Raw genomic sequence first — 20,978 nt, 5'->3', positions numbered from 1 at the left:
GATGGAGAAGGCCCTGTAGTCTGTTTAGTGACCATCACACAAATGTGCATCACAATATGTACACTTCCCAGCACACCCAAAACTATTATGGTCTCCTGGGAGAAAAAGATACAAATCCAAGCCGATTTGGAAATCAAGGTTTGGGCCTGAATTTTTCAGGCTGCGGGTGGGCTCAGCAGGAGCAGGCAGGGGCGGTTGCAGAGCCGATCGCCTCCTGCGATTAGCTCCGTGCCGCCATTTTAAGCAGACGGGCCAATTAAGGCCTGCCAAGCGTAAGACGTGAGCCATAGCGCTCAGCGCTACCTGTGCAGGCGGAGGGAGGAGGGAGAGTCAGGGCCAGTGCTCTTTCGCGCATGCGAAAGAGTGCTTCAATCTCCCTGAGGCACAGAGCTGCCTCAGGGAGATTGAAGGGCTATTGCAATCATTATTAAATAAATGGATGTAAAATTCAATTAAACATGTCCCCTCATGTGTCACATGATATGGGACATGTTTTGAGTTTGTGGAACAATATTTATTTATTTAATAAAAGCTTTAGGAAATCTCATCCCACTCGTGGATGAGGTTTCCAAAAAAACGTGAAGGCCGCTTGGCCTTTTCGCCTGCCCACCAACCTTAAGGTTGGACCAGCAGCATTAACAATTACATCAATTACTCCCTTAATGGCCTTAATAGGCCGTTTAGATATCGGCAGGCACGCATCCGACTCCAGTAAGCGCCCGCTGAGTGAAATATCGTGGGACTGCATGATGACGTCGGGACGCACGCCCAAAGTCATCGCGCGTCATTTTACCCATCGGCGTGTCGGGTCCGCCTCTGCACACCGACTGAAAAATCCTGCCCTTAGAAAATTCCTTGCTGGTTCCCCTAGGTGATAAAAACAAGTGGCATACATTCCTGTGGCATAAAAAAAAATGCATATTAAATAGGAATGGTTTACAGATTAAGCAGAGCTATATAATAGTTCATGTATGGCCTATTCAATTATTTGCAAGATTGATACACCATGATATGAATAAATTACACTGTAATTATAATGGACAGAAATAAAACATGTTCACACTGGGAATGTGGACCAATAACAAGTACTGAAAATTCTGTGGTGCAGTGTGTTGTCTCATGTTAAATAGTTTCTGATAGGTTTTCTATTGGAATGTAAATATTTACATGAGGTGTGGGATTAGTAGTGTTATTTCAATCAGTGCTATGGAGATGGTACTTCCTTTGTTCCAGAACCTGAGCAGGGAGATCCATCTATTAACTATTCTGTTTGTATATTCTTTGGCGGTTTAATACCTGATGGTCTGTATGCTCCTTGAATGATCCATGACTCTCATTAGTTATATTCTCTATGGGTGCTCCTCCTCCTGCTGCCTGATAATGTCATGAGTGCATTCCTACAGGCATGCTTATGCCCGAAGCCCTGGAATACCCTCATTTCCACTCTCCATCTCTCTACCTCATTTTCTTCCTTTAAGGTAGTCCTTAAATTCTACCTCTCTGGCCAAGTTTTTGGTCATTTGACCTAATAGCTCATTATGTGACCTGGGGCTGAATTTTCTGTTTGGCGGGAGGGTGGAGTGTGAGTGGGCACGGGCAGGCACGGACCCGATTGCCACCTGCGATCGGGTCCGTGCCGCCATTTTACGCTGCCGGCCACTTAAGGCCCGCCCAGCGTAATGCCCGACTCCTGAGGATAGCGGGAGTGGGCGGGCGGCAGCAGGAGTGCCTTGTCTGCTGGGTCCAATGGCGACCTGGCGGCCTGTTTATCAGAAGTGCTGGCAGCCTTTGCAAGGCCGCTCACAACGTCAAGTGGAAGGGCTCACCAGAGGACTTCTGGTGAGCAGGCCAGTCCAGAGAGTAGGCCAGCAGAGCAGGTGAGGCTGGAGGGTAGGGCAGCGGGACAGGCCAAGCCGAAGGGTAGGGCGGGGGGGGGCCAGTGTGCCCCTCGTTTCTCGGATGTCTGCCTTGCTGCTCTCCGGGAGGAATTGACAGCACAGCGGGAGGTGCTGGTCCCCCAGGATGGGAGGAGGAGGCCCCCCCACATGACGAAACGTGCCTGAGAGGAGGTGGTGGAGGTAGTGAGCGGCGCACCTGGACTTGTTACGCTCTGGCAGGGTGAGTACCATATCGGATTAGCCATGTAACCCAGCAGGTCGGCTTACCCCTTTGCTGCCCACCCCCACCCCCCAAGTCTGAGTGTAGTGACTGCATTGAATCATTGACGGCATGTGTCCTTTGCTGAGTGGGCAGGCAGATGCTGCCCATGCTGAGGTCAGCCTGAGAGGGTGATGAAGAGATGTGTATTGCTCCCGCAGTATGTACTACGCTGAGTCCCATATGACTAGTTTGGGGACAACCTGGAGGAGCTGCACCTAGGCGCTGTGTTTGAACTCCAGGACATGTCCAAGTCAGGGTGATGAGATGCTTCAAAGTGACATGGCGATGAACCATCTGCTGTGCTCTGTGCTCCATGTGCTTGTGCCTCCTTGCTATGGAAGGATATGCCATGTGGTGCCTAATGTGATGTAGCATGTGTCCAAGAGGGGGTTGGGGTGGGGTGTGTGGAGCAGGCCTAGCATCTTTGTGTGAGTGATCAGCAGCAGCAGGGCGAGGAGGCTCTGGAGCCCTGATATATCCGACTATGGTTGGGGTGGGCCATGCGCGAACAGAATCCATGTGCAATTTGCACTAATCAATGCTCGTGTCTCATTTTCAGGAGAAGAATGCTCATAACGTGGCAGAGCGTGTGAGGACTGGTGGCGGCCAGGCGCAGATCACCATTCTCAGCCGTTTCGAGCAGGAGGCTCTGGATCTGGAGAGGTGCCATGCGCCAAGGTCCACTAGTGTCGGTGAGGCTGGGGTGCAACAGCCAGGTATTTATAAAAACAAAAAACTGCGGACGCTGGAAATCCAAAACAAAAACAGAATTACCTGGAAAAACTCAGCAGGTCTGGCAGCATCGGCGGAGAAGAATAAAGTTGACGTTTCGAGTCCACATGACCCTTCAACAGAACTGAGTAAAATTAGGAGAGGGGTGAAATATAAGCTGGTTTAAGGTGGGGGGGGGAGGGGAGAAGTGGGGGGTGGGTGGTTGTAGAGACAAGCAAGCAGTGATAGGAGCAGATAATCAAAAGATGTCACAGACAAAAGAACAAAGAGGTGTTGAAGGTGGTGATATTATCTAAGAGAATGTGCTAATTAAGAATGGATGGCAGGACACAGGTATTTATGCCCAACAGTGAGGTCATGCATTCCAACAGCCATAGCAGTGCTGAATGTTAATTGATTTAATTTTGCAACATGGCTTGACCATTGGTTGTGGAAGGATGAGCGCATAATGATCCAGGGGACAGGGATGCACATTGACATCTCCACGTTAACTGACCCATTGTCCTTGTTCTTCTTTTTAACATCATCGGAGCAGGGCCGGGAGGAAGAGCAGCAGAGGCCCCCTCTCACACCTGAGGGGCCTGAAGTCTCACCAGCGTCACATCATTTCTGCGAGGCAGGCACCAGCGCAGATACTAGCACCTCGGTGGGAATTCGAACATCGGCTACTATCCCAGGGCACAGTGGTGAGGGCACTTCACAGTCGCTGGAGGAGCTGGCGGAGACAGGGAGTGCCCATGGCACCAGCAGTTGGAGGACTGCAGGGGATCAGGCACATGCTCAGTCGGTGCCTATTGATGCGCCTCTGGAATTGTCTGCGATGCAGCAGGTGCAGGAAAAGCCTCTTTACTTCTGCAAGTGTATGGTTTCCAAAACTGCAATGAGTGCTTTGTGGGACATTCAGCTTTATTAACAAGGCCCTTAGTGACTGTTCCTAACCTGACAGATTTTTCACTTAGGTGTCAAGTATGGAGCCTGCAGCCCAGGTTTGCCCTGGAGGTCCATCTGTGGTGTGCTAGCTGAAGGTTTATTGGATTAAAGTCTCCCGGGTGTCCCTGCCTCCTTGGTGTATGCCCGGGTCAGCGTCTACCCCCTCAGCATTTCCCTGTGCGTGCTCATCCTCAGACTCACTGATGGACTCACCGTGTGCAGCCGCAGCCTTCAAATTTACATCTTCATCGTCCACAGCATCCCCCCTTTCCAGCGCAAGATTGTGGAGAGTGCAACATGCACCCACTATCAGCGAGACATGATCTGGGGGGTACTGGAGTGCACCCCCTGAGCGGTCCAGGCATCGGAAGTGCATCTTGAGAAGACCGATGGTTCTCTCCACCACAGCCCTTGTGGAGGCGTGGCTTCTATTGTACTTCTGCTCAGCTTCTGTTCTTGGATGGCGGAGAGGCGTCATGAGGCACCGTCTGAGGGGATAGCACCTTGTCACCCAGCAGCCAACCATCCATCCGAGCCAGAGCACTGAAGAGCCCCGGCACCTGGGAGTGTTTGAGGATGTAGGCGTCATGGGAGCTGCCTGGGTACCTTGCACAGACTTGGAGAATCAGCATCCTGTGATCACACACTATCTGCACGTTCATGGAGTGGAAGCCCTTCCTGTTGACGAAGGCACCGGGCTCACCTGCTGGTGCCTTGATGGCCACATGTGTGCAGCCTATAGCACCCTGGACGCGGGGGAAGCCAGCAATGGCCGCGAAGCCTCTGGCTCACTGTGTCTGGCTTGCCTGGTCCCAACAGTAGTGGATGAAGGTCAATGCGCACCTGAACAGAGCGTCTGTAACCTGCTTGACACAAGTCTGGACAGCTGATTGGGAGACACCGCAAAGATCATCCATGGAAAGAGCCAGAGGCATAGAAGCTGAGGGCAGCTGAGACCTTTAGAGCTACTGGCAAGGGATGTCCACCCACACAGTTAGCAGAGATCTCAGGCCCTATCATCTGACAGAGATAGTTGACTGTCTCCCTTGAGAGATGGAGCCTCCTTCGGCACTGCATCTCAGACATATTGAGGTAGCTGCTTCACCGCCTGTATACGCTGGCAGCAGGATAGTGGCATCTTCTGCGACCACTTCTGCCTGGACTACCTCTTGGCCCTGTGCCCCTTGTGCCTGCGCCTGGCCTCCCAAAGGTGGCTCCCCTGGAGGCTGAATGTGCACTCTTGGCCTCCTCCCCCTTCTTGCTCTCCCTTCCTCCTCAGAGGAGGTGCCTCCAGTGGATAGTTCAGCTCCCATTCCTAGGCTAAGGAAAGGCTTCCTGAAACCTGCAGGCCCAGAAAAGATTACTTACTGCAGAGTGCTGACCTGAAGGTTAAGAGTCCAGAAAAAGCAGCTGGTATGCGTTTTGAACTACTGCAGATCACAACAGGCAAGTGTCCAAAACTTTTAGAAATAAATGCTTGACATGCACACTTGTGACCCCAGTGAGCCCTCTTATCCTGCCCGTGGATGAGGTTTATACAAGTGTGTCCTACCCGCCTGCCCATTGCACCCATGCGCCGAGCCGAAGATTGCACGGGCACCAAAACTTCAGTGGCGATTGGCGCGTCAAGGGCCTTAACTGGCCCGTTAATTAATGGTGGGCACGCGTCGGACATCATCGCATGCCCGCCCAGCGAAATATCGTGATGTCGCGCAGTACCATCAGTACCAACGTCACCGCGCGTCATTTTACTTGGGTTGTTTTATTACATTAAAGGCGCGATATAAATATATGTTTTTGTTGTTGCATTGTACTAGAAAATGTCAATCAATAGAAAATGTCATGTCTGTTTCTGAAATGCAGGATGGGGTGTGTAAATCTGGGCTGTGAGAAGCAAAGCATGTCACAAAATCACAGTTGTAGTTCTGTGTGAAGAAAATGAATAGAAGTGTCCAAAAAGCATTTTCAAGCTGCATAAACAAATGTATAAAGTCTCCACAGTCCTTACTTCCAGCTTAGCCAGGTCATTCTGGAAGGTCTGAAGAAGAGTCTTAAGGACTCAAAACGTTGACTCTGTCTTTCTCTCCACAGATGCTGACAGACCTGCTGAGTTTTTCCAGCAATTTTTTTTTTGTTTTTGTTGCTTTCATCCTAGAAGTGCTGGGCCTAATATTCCTCAGCTCAACTAAGTTAAAATGCAATAGCAGTGTCAAACTTATACACTCCACACCTGCTCAGGAAGCACTTTCAGCACCCATTAGCCCTCTTGATCCCCATAACATTTGTTGTAGTATGCCTTTAAGTGGGTATGTCCATAATCTATATACATCATCAGATAGGATATGTCATGTGCCACTGAGTTGGAATATGTTAGTTGAGCAAAACGTGCTGATATCAGCTCTCCAGAATTGTGTATATAAATGTGTGTATAATCTTCAAATAAAATAACTCACAACATAGTCCCACCTGAGTGATTGGCGAGTTTGTGTACAAGGATAGAAGGAAACACAACAACTTTGAGGTTAATTAGTTATTCAATTTGTGGAACTTTATGAATTAGAGTTCTATCTGCACAGCATTGTAAGGGTAACTTGGGTTGTCACCCCCACAAGTATGCAGAGCCTTGCCAGTGAGGTAGATAAACAACCTTTAACTGTGTTGTCCAGTCCGGGGATTGAGCTTTCTGGGATTCCCTGAAGGCTGCATAAGCTTATTAAAGAACTGTCATTTTGAGCCTTAGCATGGGGGTGAATTTGGTGATCAAACACTCCAACACAGCTCACCTGTATTATTGTGATGAGGCAAGAGGATGAAGGCCAGGGTTTCTCCCTTGGCGATTTGGGGGCGGAGCCCACTCGCTGAGGGGAAAATGACGTGGGATGATGTCAGGAGGAATCCCCGATGTCATCCCCGGCCATTTAAATCTTCAGGAAGGCGGGCGGACAGCGAAATCAGCTGTCCGCCCGCCGACCTGTCAATGGCCAATTAAGGCTGGCGGGCAGGCCAGGAGCCCCAGCGGTCTGTAGATTCTTAATGAAACTTCATCCACTGGCGGGATGAAGTTTCATTACCGTTTTGTAAAAATTTAATAAATTTTATGAGTTTGTTATCAACATGTCCCATCTTGTGTGACATTGTCACATGAGGGGGACATGTTAATAATTTTGAAATGTCTCTATTTTTTGACTTTACTTACCATTCACTAAACTCCCTGAGACAGGACTTTGCCTCAGGGAGCAGTGTGCTCTTTCGCACGCATACACGAAAGAGCGCACTTTGACAGATGGGGATTCCCTCCCCCCCCGGAACAGGAAGCACATAGCGCTTCCTGTCGGGCAGGCCGCTGGGCGGGCCTTAATTGGCCCACCCACATAAAATGGCGGCGTGCCCCTTTTCGGCGGCGGGGGTCGGCTGCCCGCCCACCACCGAGCCGGTGGGGCCCGCTCACCCACCAAGGGCAAAATTCTTCCCGAATTTATTTGGTCCTCATTCCTCTCTGCTCCAGAGTTCCATTGCTGCATACTGCCAGAATTAGCACACTAATAAAATAACTTCCATAAGGTAGTAAAGTAGCATTATGCTTAAGAGATTGAGATCTCTTGGTGTTAAACCTAAATTATCCTTTTCATAGACGAATTAAAGTTAAAATAAGCTTGCAGGTAAAATCTAGGAACATCTCTCTATCATGATTATGCAATCTTAAGATCATCAACTATTAGAATTATCTCTGTCACGACCATGTAAATGTGTTTCCTTAATATGGTCCACGAGCTAAGAATTTGCTTGTGTGTGGATGTAGTCCCCCTTTTAATTTATGAGTGATTCAATTTAAAATAACTCAGCAGACAAGCTTTATTCTTAAACAAGATAAAGATTAGTTTATTACAAAGCTACCGCCAGTAGTTATTTAGGTAAAAGTGATTAAGTTCTAACTAAAATACAGATACAAAGATTAAAATGTATATGAGGAAAAAAGATACTTAAAGATGAGAATTTAAATCAGTCTCTGTGGGATCATTGCCGGCCTGTTGCTTGAATTCCTTCTTTCCAAAGTGATGGGGTTGAAACTTGATGTTCAGCCGTGAAGGTGTATGTAGTTGAAGACTTGGAGTTTGCCTTTGCAAGTGGGCTGAACAAGCAGAAAAAGTCCTGGGAGTGAGTGAGACTCTTACTTTCACTTTTACGGCACTGCAGGAGGTTGTTCTTGGTAGCCTGATCTGGCACAGCAGTCCGATAACGGTTTCTGGAAAGCTTTGTCAGTCTCTCCCTATCGAGAAGCAGCTTCTGTTTCAAGGCGTCTCTCTCATGATGTTCAAGGAGGTTCTGCACATACAATGGCTGGGGGTGGGGGTGGGGTGAGGTGGGGGGCGGGGGGGGCGGAGCGGGAGGCATAGTCCCATCCATTATCTTTTTGGCAGGGGTAATTAACCTTTTAAAAATGTCTCAGCCATTAACTTCAATGGTTTCCATTCCTCCAGGTTTGACGAGTTAAGAAAGAGCTATTAACATCTCCAGGAATGAGTTTCGGTTTACCCTGGTGGAAATGCGAAATTAATTTCAAATGTCTCCAAATGTCTGGATATGTCCACCAGACAATCCACTTGGAGCTTTCTGGAAGCTTGACCACATTGCAGTGAGGTCAGGTGACTTTTGCCAGCTATCTTTAAGGCTCCTTGTGTCCATTTGAAAAGGAAGATTAGTTTTTTTACAAAATCTGTAATATCACTACGACACATTTGTGACACTTCCTTTATATCAGTGCTTAGACATGGGGAACCTTCAGCTTCAGAATTCCTTAGGGCTCTTTGACTAGATCTCGACTGCCTCTTTCACTCCTAACTAAAAAGTGACCTTTCCTTCATTTTCTGCTTCCTCTCATTGCGGTGACCAGAACCCATCACTACTCATGGCAAAATTATATCCCCATCAACAAAATTGAACTTGCAATGTTCTGTTCAAATGCAATAGCTAGGTCTGGGTGCTGCAATATGAAAACAATTTGCAGAAAATTTTTAAAAATCCTAAAATCATCTGTGAGGTCTCCAATGCAGCATTACAAAGCAGGTTGAAAATTGCTTTTGAGGCCGCATACCTCCCTACCAGAAAATAAAAGGTCACATTCTATCAAAAAAAAATTTCAGTATCAACCATGGTAGCTGCAATAGGAATTAAAGGGTCCTCCCAATTTGTGTTCATGAGGAGTGATCAGGACTCAATAGCATCTGCACCTGTACCTGCATTGGCGTAGTGGTAACATCAATGGACTAGTAAGTCAAAGGCCCATGAGTTCAAATCTCACTCCAGCAGCTGGTGGAATTTAAATTCAATGAATAAATCTGGATTCTAAATAAAGTGCGTCTCTGTGATGGTGACCATCATCAGCAGTTGTCAAAAAAAACAATTTGGTTCATTAATGCCCTTGAAGGAAGGAAATATGCCATCCTTACCTGGTCTATATGTGACTCCATTCCTACTTCAATGTGGTTGACTCTTAAATGCCCTCAGTTCAAGGATAATTAGGAATGGGCAACAAATGCTGGCCTTGCCAGCAATACCCACATGCATGAAAGAATAAAAAAAACACAGCTGCTCCCGTCCCAGCTGTTAAAAATGTTCTCTGAAAACCTGAGCAGCTGATTGTTATTAATTGGAAGCTTCAGTTCAGAAATAATGAAATATAACTTGTGCTAAAATGGTTAACCTAGTATTTTATATATATATATATATATATCTAGATAGAGGATCTCAAAATTGGGGCATGCAGATCCTTAAGACTTCCAAAGCTAATGCTGCAAATTCTAACAAGACTGAGACCAGGCTTACCAAGCACTCACCTTCCCAAACAGGTAAATTTATGATATGAAGGGATGATGCCTTTCATCAGAATTTTTGTTGTGTCTGTCAGTGCTAATATTGATTTATTTCAAGCCTATATAAAGCAGGTTTGAGTTGCCAGGATCAGTGGATAATGGAGCAATTTACTGGTTAAAGAGTTTCTGAGTGTTCTTAGACATTGTCATAGATCTCTGCTGTCACGGCAGCAATTTAGCATTTTTTTTTTGTAGTTTGCTTCACAGGGTAGTTTCAATAAGTTACCTCTCAGCAGTGTCTGACTATATTTTTTCACCTATTATATATTTATCCACTCATTCACATTCCCTGTGGACATGTCTTGATGATGAAGATAGAACAGCAGCAAGATGAAGAGGACATGAAAGAGGCAAAAAGATAAAGTTGCATCAAGGGAAGATGAGAGCTAACTCAGAATTACACCTTTTCGCCACAGTTTTACAAACCACCCCGTTCCTGCAAACATATTTCAGGAGAGATCTACTGAAGAAAGCTACATTTCAATGAAGAAGTTGGGGAGGAACACTGTGGGCAGAATTTTGCCCTAGGTTGGCGGGCGGGCCCCACCGGCTCGGTGGCGGGTGGGCAGCCGAACTCCGCCGCTGAAGTGGGCCCCGCCGCTATTTTAAGTGGGCTGCCCAACTTGAAGCGCTATGCAGGGGGCGGAGGGATTCCCCAACTGTCAAAATGCGCTCTTTCACGCATCCGCAAGAACGAGCGCACTGCTCTCTGAGACTAAGTGCTGTCTCAGGGAGATTAAGTGACAGTGCTTCAAAGTGTCAAAATAGAAAAATAAAAAAAAATATTAACATGTCCCCCTCATGTGACAATGTCACACGAGATGGGACATGTTAATAAATCTCACACAAAGTTTATTTAAGATTTTTAAAACAGACATGAAACCTCATCCTGCCGGTGGATGAGGTTTCATGTATTATCAGAAGCCCGCTGGGGCTCTTGGCCTGCCCGCCAGCCTTAAGGTTGGACGGGCAGGGTCTTTAATTACCTCAATTATCCTGTCAATGGCCTCAATTGGCCATTGACAGGTCGGCGGGTAGACAGCTGATTTCACTGTCTGCCCACTTTCCTGAATATTTAAATGGGGCAGGATGACGTCGGGGGTTCCTCCCTACGTCATCCCGTGTCATTTTCCCATCGGCGAGTGGGCCCCGCCCCCAAATTGCTGACAGGAAATTCAGGCCTGTGTGTTGCTGCAACCAGACCTCCAACCCTCCGTTCACATAAGCGCTGCGCTGCCAGTCCAAGCAAAGGTCACTACAACCCTCAATTTTAATGCCACTGGATTCTTTCAGATAGCAACAGATGACTTTACCAATATCACCCAGTTATTAGCCCATTCCTTAGTTTGTGAAGTCACAAATACTCTTTTCAGTACGGCAACCAAAATGATCAGTTATGGATCTCAGCACAAGAAAGAAACCAGAAGGTTTAATGGTTTACCATGTGGCAGATATCTTGGGGTACAAGGGCTGTAGATTGTATTTTAATTAATATGCATCAACTTTTTTATATTATGGGGATAATTAGGCATTGCCATATGCTGCGGTTAGGTGCTGACCAATTTGGGCAATGCATTTGAAATAGGCATTGTGCCTCTGATTTACTTCAACAATTCTTCTAATGCCCATTTCAGGTGGAGAGCCTGGATGAAGATTAAGGTGCCATAAATAACATGAAATACATCACATACCCAATAAGGAGTGACTGCACACCACACATTGGCCATATCGGGCCATTCTCTGCCCATCTTTGCCTGAAAATTGAATGCTGTGTGACCCAATTTCTTGACCGTTATACCAGTAACCAAATACGCAGAAGTGCTGAACATGATAGAGGGACAGAAAGACATTTATAAAGATCAGCAGTTGGTTCCTTTCCCTGCCTTCTGCCAAGGTTAAGTGTGGAGCTTTAAAGATTCCTTGTGACACAGCCAAATAAGATCTTAGAGCTTGCTTGTATAGAACATAACTCTTTCTTACTCATCTGTTTCCAGGTTCAGACCATGGGTAAGACTATGATATGCTCTCTCATATTGCATTCACTAGACCATAGCTCTGTAGCTTGCTGCTCAAGAAAAAGTACTAAAATTTGAGCTCTGTTAAGTACAGAATATAATGGGTAATTTTCTGACTTCACACTTGTGGTGTGGAGCCTTTTATGCTCAGAAATGCACATTAAAAGTCAGACAGCAGTCAGTGGTATGTGATTTTGTAATCACTTAAACTAATGGCAGGAAAATGATACACTGTGTGTGTCTGATATGCATTACTCATAGGTAAGACTCCTTACTGGGAGCGCAACATTGTAAAATTACCTCCGCTAACATTAATTTCCTGGAGTCTGCTGATATAGCTGATTTCAGCTAGTAGGGATAATTGCATCTTTATGCAAGCAGGAAGATCCTTAAATCCCTAAGAGTTAACAGAATATCCTCTAATCCATTTGATTTGCTAGTCTATGGCCAGGATTTTACAGCCCCACTGCAGCATGTTGCCACCACCCCCCTACAGTGGATGCGATGAACCATTTAAATCTCCATTCAGGTCGGCAGGACTGTAATATCCTGACAGGCTGGAGGGGCCGTAAAATCCTGGCCTGTGAATTTCGAAATCATCTGACATGGATTATTCCATGTAGTCGCCATTATACCTCATCCCTAATCCAGGGCTGCTTTATTCCCTGGTTCTCACATGGAGCGAGGAAGGTATGCAGATGATCTTAGAGCTGCCATGTTTTCCGAGATGGAGTCGGATGATGGGAAACCGTCTTGGGTGTTGGAGCATCAGGGCATCAGAGCCCAACGCAATTACAGTCATTGCCCTACATTTGAGAGGACATGCAGGACCTCTGTATAACTTTGAAGTTCAATTAGCATCCTTTACTTTGTGGATGGAGCCCTGAGATCATCATTTCCATGTTTTTAAGATTTGTTTTTAAAATTTTTAAGCATATATTCAGCTACCACTTCCACACAAACATCTCTGGCTTTCTTATGCTCCGTATCTTACAGAGTCAATAGTTAGTTCCTCATCTACATTATCTGCACCCACTGTCACCTGCCGGTCTTTAAACTGCTAATTTTAAGGCAGGAGATGAATACCAGAGCAGGTATGGGGATCCCAGTATTGTCAGAGGCAGAGGAAACAACAACTTCTTTCCAATCATCATCCTTCTCTTCTGTTTCTTGATGTGGAGGATTGTTAACTGGGGTCTGAATAATCACCTTGCTTTGTGAATCAGTGACTGTGGAGTTTTTACATGGAAGTCGGTAGCTGCTGGAGAGCCTGAAGAATGAATCGAATATTTTATAAGGAAAAGTGTATGTGATCATGAGGCCCTGAAAAACTTATTCACTCTCGCATTTTCATCCCCAGCTTCCTGGCCAGTTTTTGCACTTGTGATTGACAGTGTATTTTCTTCAGTTTCAGTCAAAAGGCAGGTATCTGACCTTACCCCCGTTACCTGTCATCTTGTGACATTGCCTCCTACAGGAGGAAAGCATTGCTTTAATGTTGCTGCAGCAATCTGCAGACCCCATCAGGATGTATGGAATGGAGGGTGATAATAGTAGATGGAAGGAAACAAGGACTTAATACATGTTAACATGTATTACAATTGACTTGACTGATGCCAGTTTAAATGCTTCTGAGGCAAGAAACCAAGGGCAGAATCTTCTGCCTGTCAGGTGGGCCAGTCAGGACCGGTCATGGGCAGGCACAGAGCTGATCCCCGCCCGCGATCAGCTGCACGCCACCATATTACATGGGTGGGCATGCACGCGAAAGAGCGCAGAAATCTCGCTGAGGCAGCTCCGTGCCACAGGGGGATTACGTTCAGTTTTAAAGTTTGAAAAAAAGAATACAATTATTCAGACATGTCCCCTCATGTGAGTGTCACATGAGCTGGGACATGTTTATGAAATATCAAAATTTTAAAATTTATTTAATAAAACCTTCATGAAACCTCATCCCGCCCTTGGATGAGGTTTCATGCAAAACGCAAAGGTCACTTGGGCTCTTCGCTTCTCCGCCAACCTTAAGGTTGGACGGACAGCCCTGTCAATTGCCTGAATTGGTTCATTAATGGCCTTGACAGGTCTTTGATAGTTCGGCGGGCACGCAGCCAATTCTGGCACATGCCCGCTAAACGAAAGATCAGAATGACGCGCGGTGATGTCAGGACGCATGCTTGACATCACCGCGCGTCATTTTACTCGTCGGTGTGCAGGGCCGACCCCTGCACGTTGAAGACAAAGTTCTGCCCCAAGTTCCATGTAATACCCAAAGGGAATTACCTAAAAAATCCCCTTTTCCTGCAGCTGCAATTATATGAATTCCTCTCAAAACGTCCACATTACTTAGTTTTGTCCATGCTTTGTTCTTTTTTTCTGAATTTTCTTATCTCCCTGCCATTTCTGATCTACTGTTGGCAGGACCCAAAAAGATAATTTTTTTTCCCTTTAAGAATAATCTTCAAGAGGCAGAACCATATCCAGGTAATGACAGTGCACTTGCTATTTGGGTGCTCACCTGGGAGACCTTCCCTGTGGCAACCAATTAAGTGGCCGCCTATGGGTCTGTCATCCAATTAAGAATGGTGAATGTGTCCCTGAGGTGGCAGGTCCAATCAGAGGCCCTTGGAGCCTTCAAAGGATGGCAACCCCGCTGGAAGAGGTGGGTGCAGATGCTAAGGATGGAGCCATGGGAGTCCTTATCTGGTAATGATCACTGGAAACGTTAACATTTTAAATAATAGACACTAACCACAGCTCCTCTCCACAGGATAGCCTTCCACCAAAGCTGTGGCCTGCTGATCAATGCTTCTCTGGTGGAAGAGTTGGAACAGGACATCTCGTGGGCCCCTTACCGACAAGTCGCCGAGAGGTACCTTCTGTCTTGGCCCCCAGTGGAGGGCACCTCTTCCCCTGGTGAGATCCTGGCAGTGTCCCCACTCGGCCAATAAATGAGCAGCTAATTATTCAAATTGGCTACTCATCAGTGCCGGGCGGGTAGTCTCTGCTGGTGATGACCCACCTCCAGCAAGAGGCATAAACACAAGCTGAATTTTACGTCATGTTGTGGTTGGCAGGAGCCCGATCAGGCAGTCAGTGGATTGTCAACTCCCACCTGTTTGAATAATAAGCTAATAGGCCAATAAAAAACCGCGTTGCAAGTTCCCGTTCAACGCGGCTGCCAGAGGTGGCGGTGGCGAGGTGGGGGGTGGGGGGGGGGGCGTTGCTGCTTGCCCAATGGTTAATGGAGGGCAGCATGTTCGGGCACTATCCTGGCAGGCTGTGACCTGGAACAAGGTCATGTTTACGGGTAGCCGGGGAGGATGCTGGTGAGGCCAAAATTGGCTGAAGAACCTGGCTCTGCCTCAGAAGCACCAGAGGTGGGTCTAAAAAGTCTTAACCTACAAAATAGGATCACAGAATAGTTACAGCACAGAAAGAGGCCATCTGGTCCATTGTATTGGTGCCTGCTCTCTGCTGGTCCCACTCCCCTGCAGCTGCAGCCCTGCAGATGTAGTCTCTTAAGGTTCTTACTCAATTCCCTCAGAGAGCCGTGTCTGAATCTGCCTCAACCACACTCTCAGTCAGTGCATTCCAGACCCTAAACACTCACTGTGTAAAAACAAAAGTTACTCCTCATGTTGCTGTTGCTTCTTTTGCCAACCACCTAAAATCAGGGCCTTCTAGTTCTTGACCCTTCCACCAATGCGAACAATTTCTCTCTATCTACCCTGCCTTAGACCCTCATGATTTTGAACGTTCGATCAAATCTCCTTTCAAGCACCTCTTTTCAAGCTCCTCTAATCTATCCACATAACTGAAGTCTCTCAGTCCTGGAACCATTCTTGTAAATCTTTTCTGCACATACTTCCAAAAATGTGATTCCAGAACTGGACATAATATTCCAATTGAAGCCAGACCAAAGTTCTATTACAGTTCATTATAACTTCCGTGCTTTTGTAGTTTATGCCTCTTTTTATCAAACATACAGAATGCTGTATGCTTTTTTAACCACTTTCTCAACCTCCCTGCCACCTTCAATAGTTTGTGTACATTTACCCCCAGGTCTGTCTCTCTGTTCCTGCATCCTTTTGAAAACTGTGCCTTTTATGTTGTCTTTCCTTGTTGATTCCACCAAAATGTACCATTTCACACTTCTCTGCATTAAATTTTATCAGCCATGTGTCTGATCCATCTGCCTGCTTGTCTATGTCCTCTAGAAGTATATCACTATCCTCCTCACAATTCACAATATGTCAAGTTCTGTGTGATATGAAAATTTTGCACCTATTTTCAGCTGTGAACAGAGCAATGGTATATTTTCAACATTTTTGGTTTATATTTCAGATCTTGGGCATTTAAAACTCCTCTCTGATCTCTTCTGTTACTATGCCGCCAATGCACTGCAAGCAATGTTAGCTCATTCCGTTTTTTAAAAATCATAAGAGTTCCCAAGCTTATTTAGGAACTATTTTCTTTTAATAAAATCATTATATCGCTGCTGCTATATGATTGTGAAATGAAAATATCACATCCAAATCTTCAGAATGGTTGAACTGAGCTATATATCACAGGGCAATTGAGATGGTTACTTTGCTCACATCAAACTGCATCTAAAGTTTTACTGGCCCCATAATATACTATCAGACCAATGTCAGTTGCAATGCTTCTACCTTTTAAATGATCCTTTCTGCAATGACTTGGCGTACCGGACAGGTTTCTACTGGAAACAAATAACTTTATTACAGAGAGCTTTTCAGCAGCTACATACTTGAACCAGGTCCTCGACTAGAAAGCCACGCCCCCGGATTACCCACACTTACAGCCCATTGGTCGGAGCCTCCTAAAACAATCACATGAAGTAGGAGAATCTATGCCTTCAATTACTATATTTCCTCCCCCTTTAGCTTTTTTACAGTTTCTATTTACAGAGAATATTTGAAATATATATTATATATACACACTTTTCTTATTTGGTTAGAATGGCGCAGCTCTACCACTTGAGGTTCTTCCACTGGATTGACATGATCAGGAACTGCAACACCAGATACATCATTAGAAAATGGCAATTCACGGTTTGGCAACTCTACAGAGGCATCAGGCATGTCTATTCTAGGTTGATCTGTCACTTCAGGGATTGACGGTTCGACATTAATCACAGGTGGCATAGCTGGTTGTTGGATTGTCTCTCTATTCCTAAGATGATCCACATTTGTTCGAAAAATTCGGTCTTTAACTTCCACCTAGAAGGACAAGGGACCAGTTTCTGAGAGAATTGTACCAGGGATCCAAAGTCCACTTCCAAAATTCCTCATGAAAACTGTGTCTTCTACAGTGAATCTTCGAGCTTTGCTATGAATATTGTGATTCAATTTTTGATTACTCTGATTCCTCTCTACGTTCCCCTCTAAGTTTGGAAACACCAGATTTAACCTTGTATGTAGGCGGTGTTTCATCAATAATTCAGACGCCGTTGAACACGTAGTTGAATGATGCATTGTACGATAATTGAGAAGAAAGTGGGAAAGTCGAGTTTCTAGAGTACATTTGGATAACCTCTTCATTCCAGATTTGAAAGTTTGCACTGCTCTTTCAACTAAGCCATTTGATGAGGGATGATATAGTGCTGCTTTATTATGTCTGGTTCCATTTAAACTCATGAATCTCTGAAACTCTGTACTGGTAAAGGCTGTACTGTTATCAGAAATGATGACTTCCATTAGGCCATGTATACTAAGACAATAACACAGCTTTCAATAGTTGTGCTCAATGCCGGTGATCTGACTTCGCACACATCCATCCATTTAAAATGTGCATCTACGATCAACAAAAACATGGTATCTAAGAATGGCCCTGCATAATCAATATGTAGTCTAACCCAGGGTCAACAAGTCTACTCCCACAGATGTAGTGGGGCTGAAGCAGGCAACTTCTGTTGTTGCTGACAATGAAGTCAGTGCTTGACCATGCTTTCAATATCACTGTCTATGCCTGACAATCAGACATTGCTTTGCGCAAGCATTTTCATCTTCAATATGCCTGGATGCAAAATGTGAAGCTCTGTCAAGAGTGGTTCTCTTTGTGAAGGGACAAGAATTCTTGATCCTCACAACAAGGTTCCATCTTGACAACTTAACTGTGTTTTTCAGGCTTGAAATGGTCCCATCTCTTTAGACGCTGGTGAATTTGACCACCCTTGCAATACAAGGTCTTGGACTTTCGACGAAATTGGATTTCTGTTCATCCAATTCCTAATTTGCTTCACACACACAGGTAAAGAATCCAAGAAATTCAGTACAAGCACAACTTCTTGTGGCACTGGACCATGTTCAATGTTACCTGGTAACAGGAGACAATTGAGTGCGTCCACCTTTGCAATATGCAAGCTAGGACGGTGCATAAAGGTATACTCATACGCCGATAATATCAAAACCCAACATTCAATTCTTGCTGATTCTATTGGTGGAATGACTTTATTTTAACTAAATAAACCCATGAATGGTTTATGGTCTGACAAAATGATGAAATGTTGTCCATGCAGATACTGGTGGAATTTCTTCACTCCAAATATCACAGGTAAACCTTCCTTTTCTGGGAATAACCTTTCTTGGCTGCAGAGAAGGTACTGGAGACATCACCAATTGGCCTTACTGATCTGATTTCTGTCTTTTCTTCTGTTTGCCACAGAGATTTGTCTCATCCTTCATTTTGACTGCACAGTGGGCCAAATTTCTCTCTGGTGGAATCTTACTTGGTTCTGTTTGGTAGTTGAGCTACCCATGGCTTCATTATCCACTCACATTTTGGAAAGTTCCACAACTTTTCCTTCCAATGCCTCTTTTTCTTCATTCTGCTGATTCTTCAGCTCTTCATTATCTTTCTTGTATCTCTTGGCTTCCTCCTAGAACATTGAACATTGTTGAGTCTTCTCTGCCAACTGTTCCTTCAGTTTGTTCAGAGTGGCAATAAATTCATTTTGTTTCTCTTCATGATTTTCCAGAGGTATCAACTCTGACCTGAGGGATCCTTGCATCCTGTGAAGATCCTTCGATTCTCCTAATTCATTCCAAAATACACTGCCTTATTTCCTTAACAGTTCAGGAACTCCTCCTGTTCTCAAGTGAAATATTTCAGACCAGTTGAGCTTGATTTTTTTGTAACCAGTCTCAGCCCAGGAGACGAGGTCCTTGATCTGTCACTATGATCACTGGACGCTGGGCTGTCTGTTTCAATTGAGCCGTTGTTCGCTGCAGATTTGGTGCCTGGGTACCTTCATTTACATATTTGAATGTGTGCTCTCCCACCACTGTGGTTGAGGCTCCCATTTCTACCTCCATTATTAGTGGCTTCCCATTCACTTGGATTGTGACAGTAATAGGTTCAGCTTTTACTGCTGTGATATTGTACAGGGAACAGATGTCGGTATTGGCAGCTTCAGGTCCTGTTATATTGTTCACTTCAATCATTTTGGTCTGCTGCTTTAAGGGCTGTTTCAATTTCGCCCTGCATTGCTTTATTATGTGACCTTTCTTATGGCAGTAAAGGCATTCTGCCTCCTTGAATCCGCAGGTGTTCAGTATGTGGTTACCCCCACATCTGTAACAGATTAACCTTGGAGTCGCTACTGAATGGCATCGTTGTGAACTCAACAAACTAATCGTGTGTGTGTCTCTGAAGTCGCAGTGCTGAGTCAACTACTTAAACTTCGCTATATAAGTTGCGATGGACTCTCCTGGGGCCCTTACTCAGGAGTTAAACTTAAGCCTCTGCATTATTACCAATGGCTTTGGATGGTAATGCGTCTTCACAAGGTTTACTAATTCATTAATAAGGACTTAGAATTGGGCCTGTTCGCCTCTGTCAAACTACTGTTGAGATTGTATGTCTTGCTTCCACATACACTCAAAAGGATTGCTTTCTGCTTCTCGGTGCTAATTCCGTTCGCCACAAAATAAAAACCAAGGTCCTCTACATACTGGCTCCAATCTCCCATAGTCACGTCTTAAGGATCAATTTTGCAAACAGTGGCATGACTGGTGAGTATACTTTTCTTTTTTTCTTAAGATCTGATGTACCCACATTCACAAGGCGAGGTGCAGCATCGGAGCAATCCCATCTTCATCGCTAAATGTAATAACTTGGCATACCGGACAGGTTTCTACTTGAAATAGATAACTTTATTAGAGAGGGCTTTTCAGAAGCTACATTCTTGAACCAGGTTCTCGACTAGAAAGCACACCCCCCCCCCCCCACCCCCGCTGCCCCCCTGCCCACCCCCCGGATTACCCACACTCAGGGCTCATTGGTCAGAGTCTCCAAGGACAATGACATGGCCTCTGATAGGCAGTAGGAAAGGTATACCTTCAATTACTCTATTTTCATAGATGGTCAATTTGCTCTTGCACTTTCCTTTAGACAGCTGTTTCCCTGTATTTTTCTTGGCTAACTGGGACAATGGAGTAAATTTTTGATATTAATACTGCTGTGTATGCTTCTTCTAAGTTCTAAGAGTGTTGAGGGCTGGTAAGAGTCGCGAAAATAATAAAGGGGTTAATCCATCTTGAGCAGTAACGCAAAACAGTTGGCATCAAATCGGCAGCTTATTTTACACCCTGTCTGGTTTTTTTGTCCCTTGAAATCAATGGAAAAAAAAATTGAGTACCTAAAATGGGTGACCTACCCATTACCACTCATTTTCTGCTACCACCTAAGATAAATTTCATCCTCCAAATCTCCTGTAACTTTGCAAAGTTATTATAAAAACATGAGAAAGACAAGATAACATGTCAAAATAGCAATTAAAAAACCATGTATTACGTAGATTATTTTACAACCAAACCTAGTTGGATGCACAGTCTCATTGTAATACAAGGCCTGTCACAAGATTCACACATTTTGACAATGCCCTCAAGCGCCTAAATTTGCAGCAATATTCCTCAATCTCGATGAGAGTCTCATGTCAAGTGGCAAGGCATTCAGGTGTCTGCATTAAAGCATCGTTGAAATTTATTTTTGTCTGTTCAGCTTTTCTGAGAAGACAATCCATTCCCATGTGCCAGGACGAAAGTCCCCAGAGTCAGCTAGGAGAACAATGAAAATTGAGGCATGCTTGCGTTTCTGCGGTTTTTCAATTCCAAGAGCAACAAATTATTTTTCATCCAGTATCATCCAGAATGGATACAGTGATGTTTTATGCTTCAAGTCCTCTCTGCTTATGTCTGGTTTTTGAAACAAATGACTGTTCAGCTACCTTATTGCTTGACAGTTCTCATTA

The sequence above is a fragment of the Cetorhinus maximus genome, chromosome 7, assembly GCF_964194155.1.
Source record: "Cetorhinus maximus chromosome 7, sCetMax3.hap1.1, whole genome shotgun sequence".
Taxonomy (NCBI): Eukaryota; Metazoa; Chordata; class Chondrichthyes; order Lamniformes; family Cetorhinidae; genus Cetorhinus; species Cetorhinus maximus.
The sequence above is the reverse complement of the archived record's forward strand: the minus strand, read 5'-3'. Positions refer to the sequence as shown.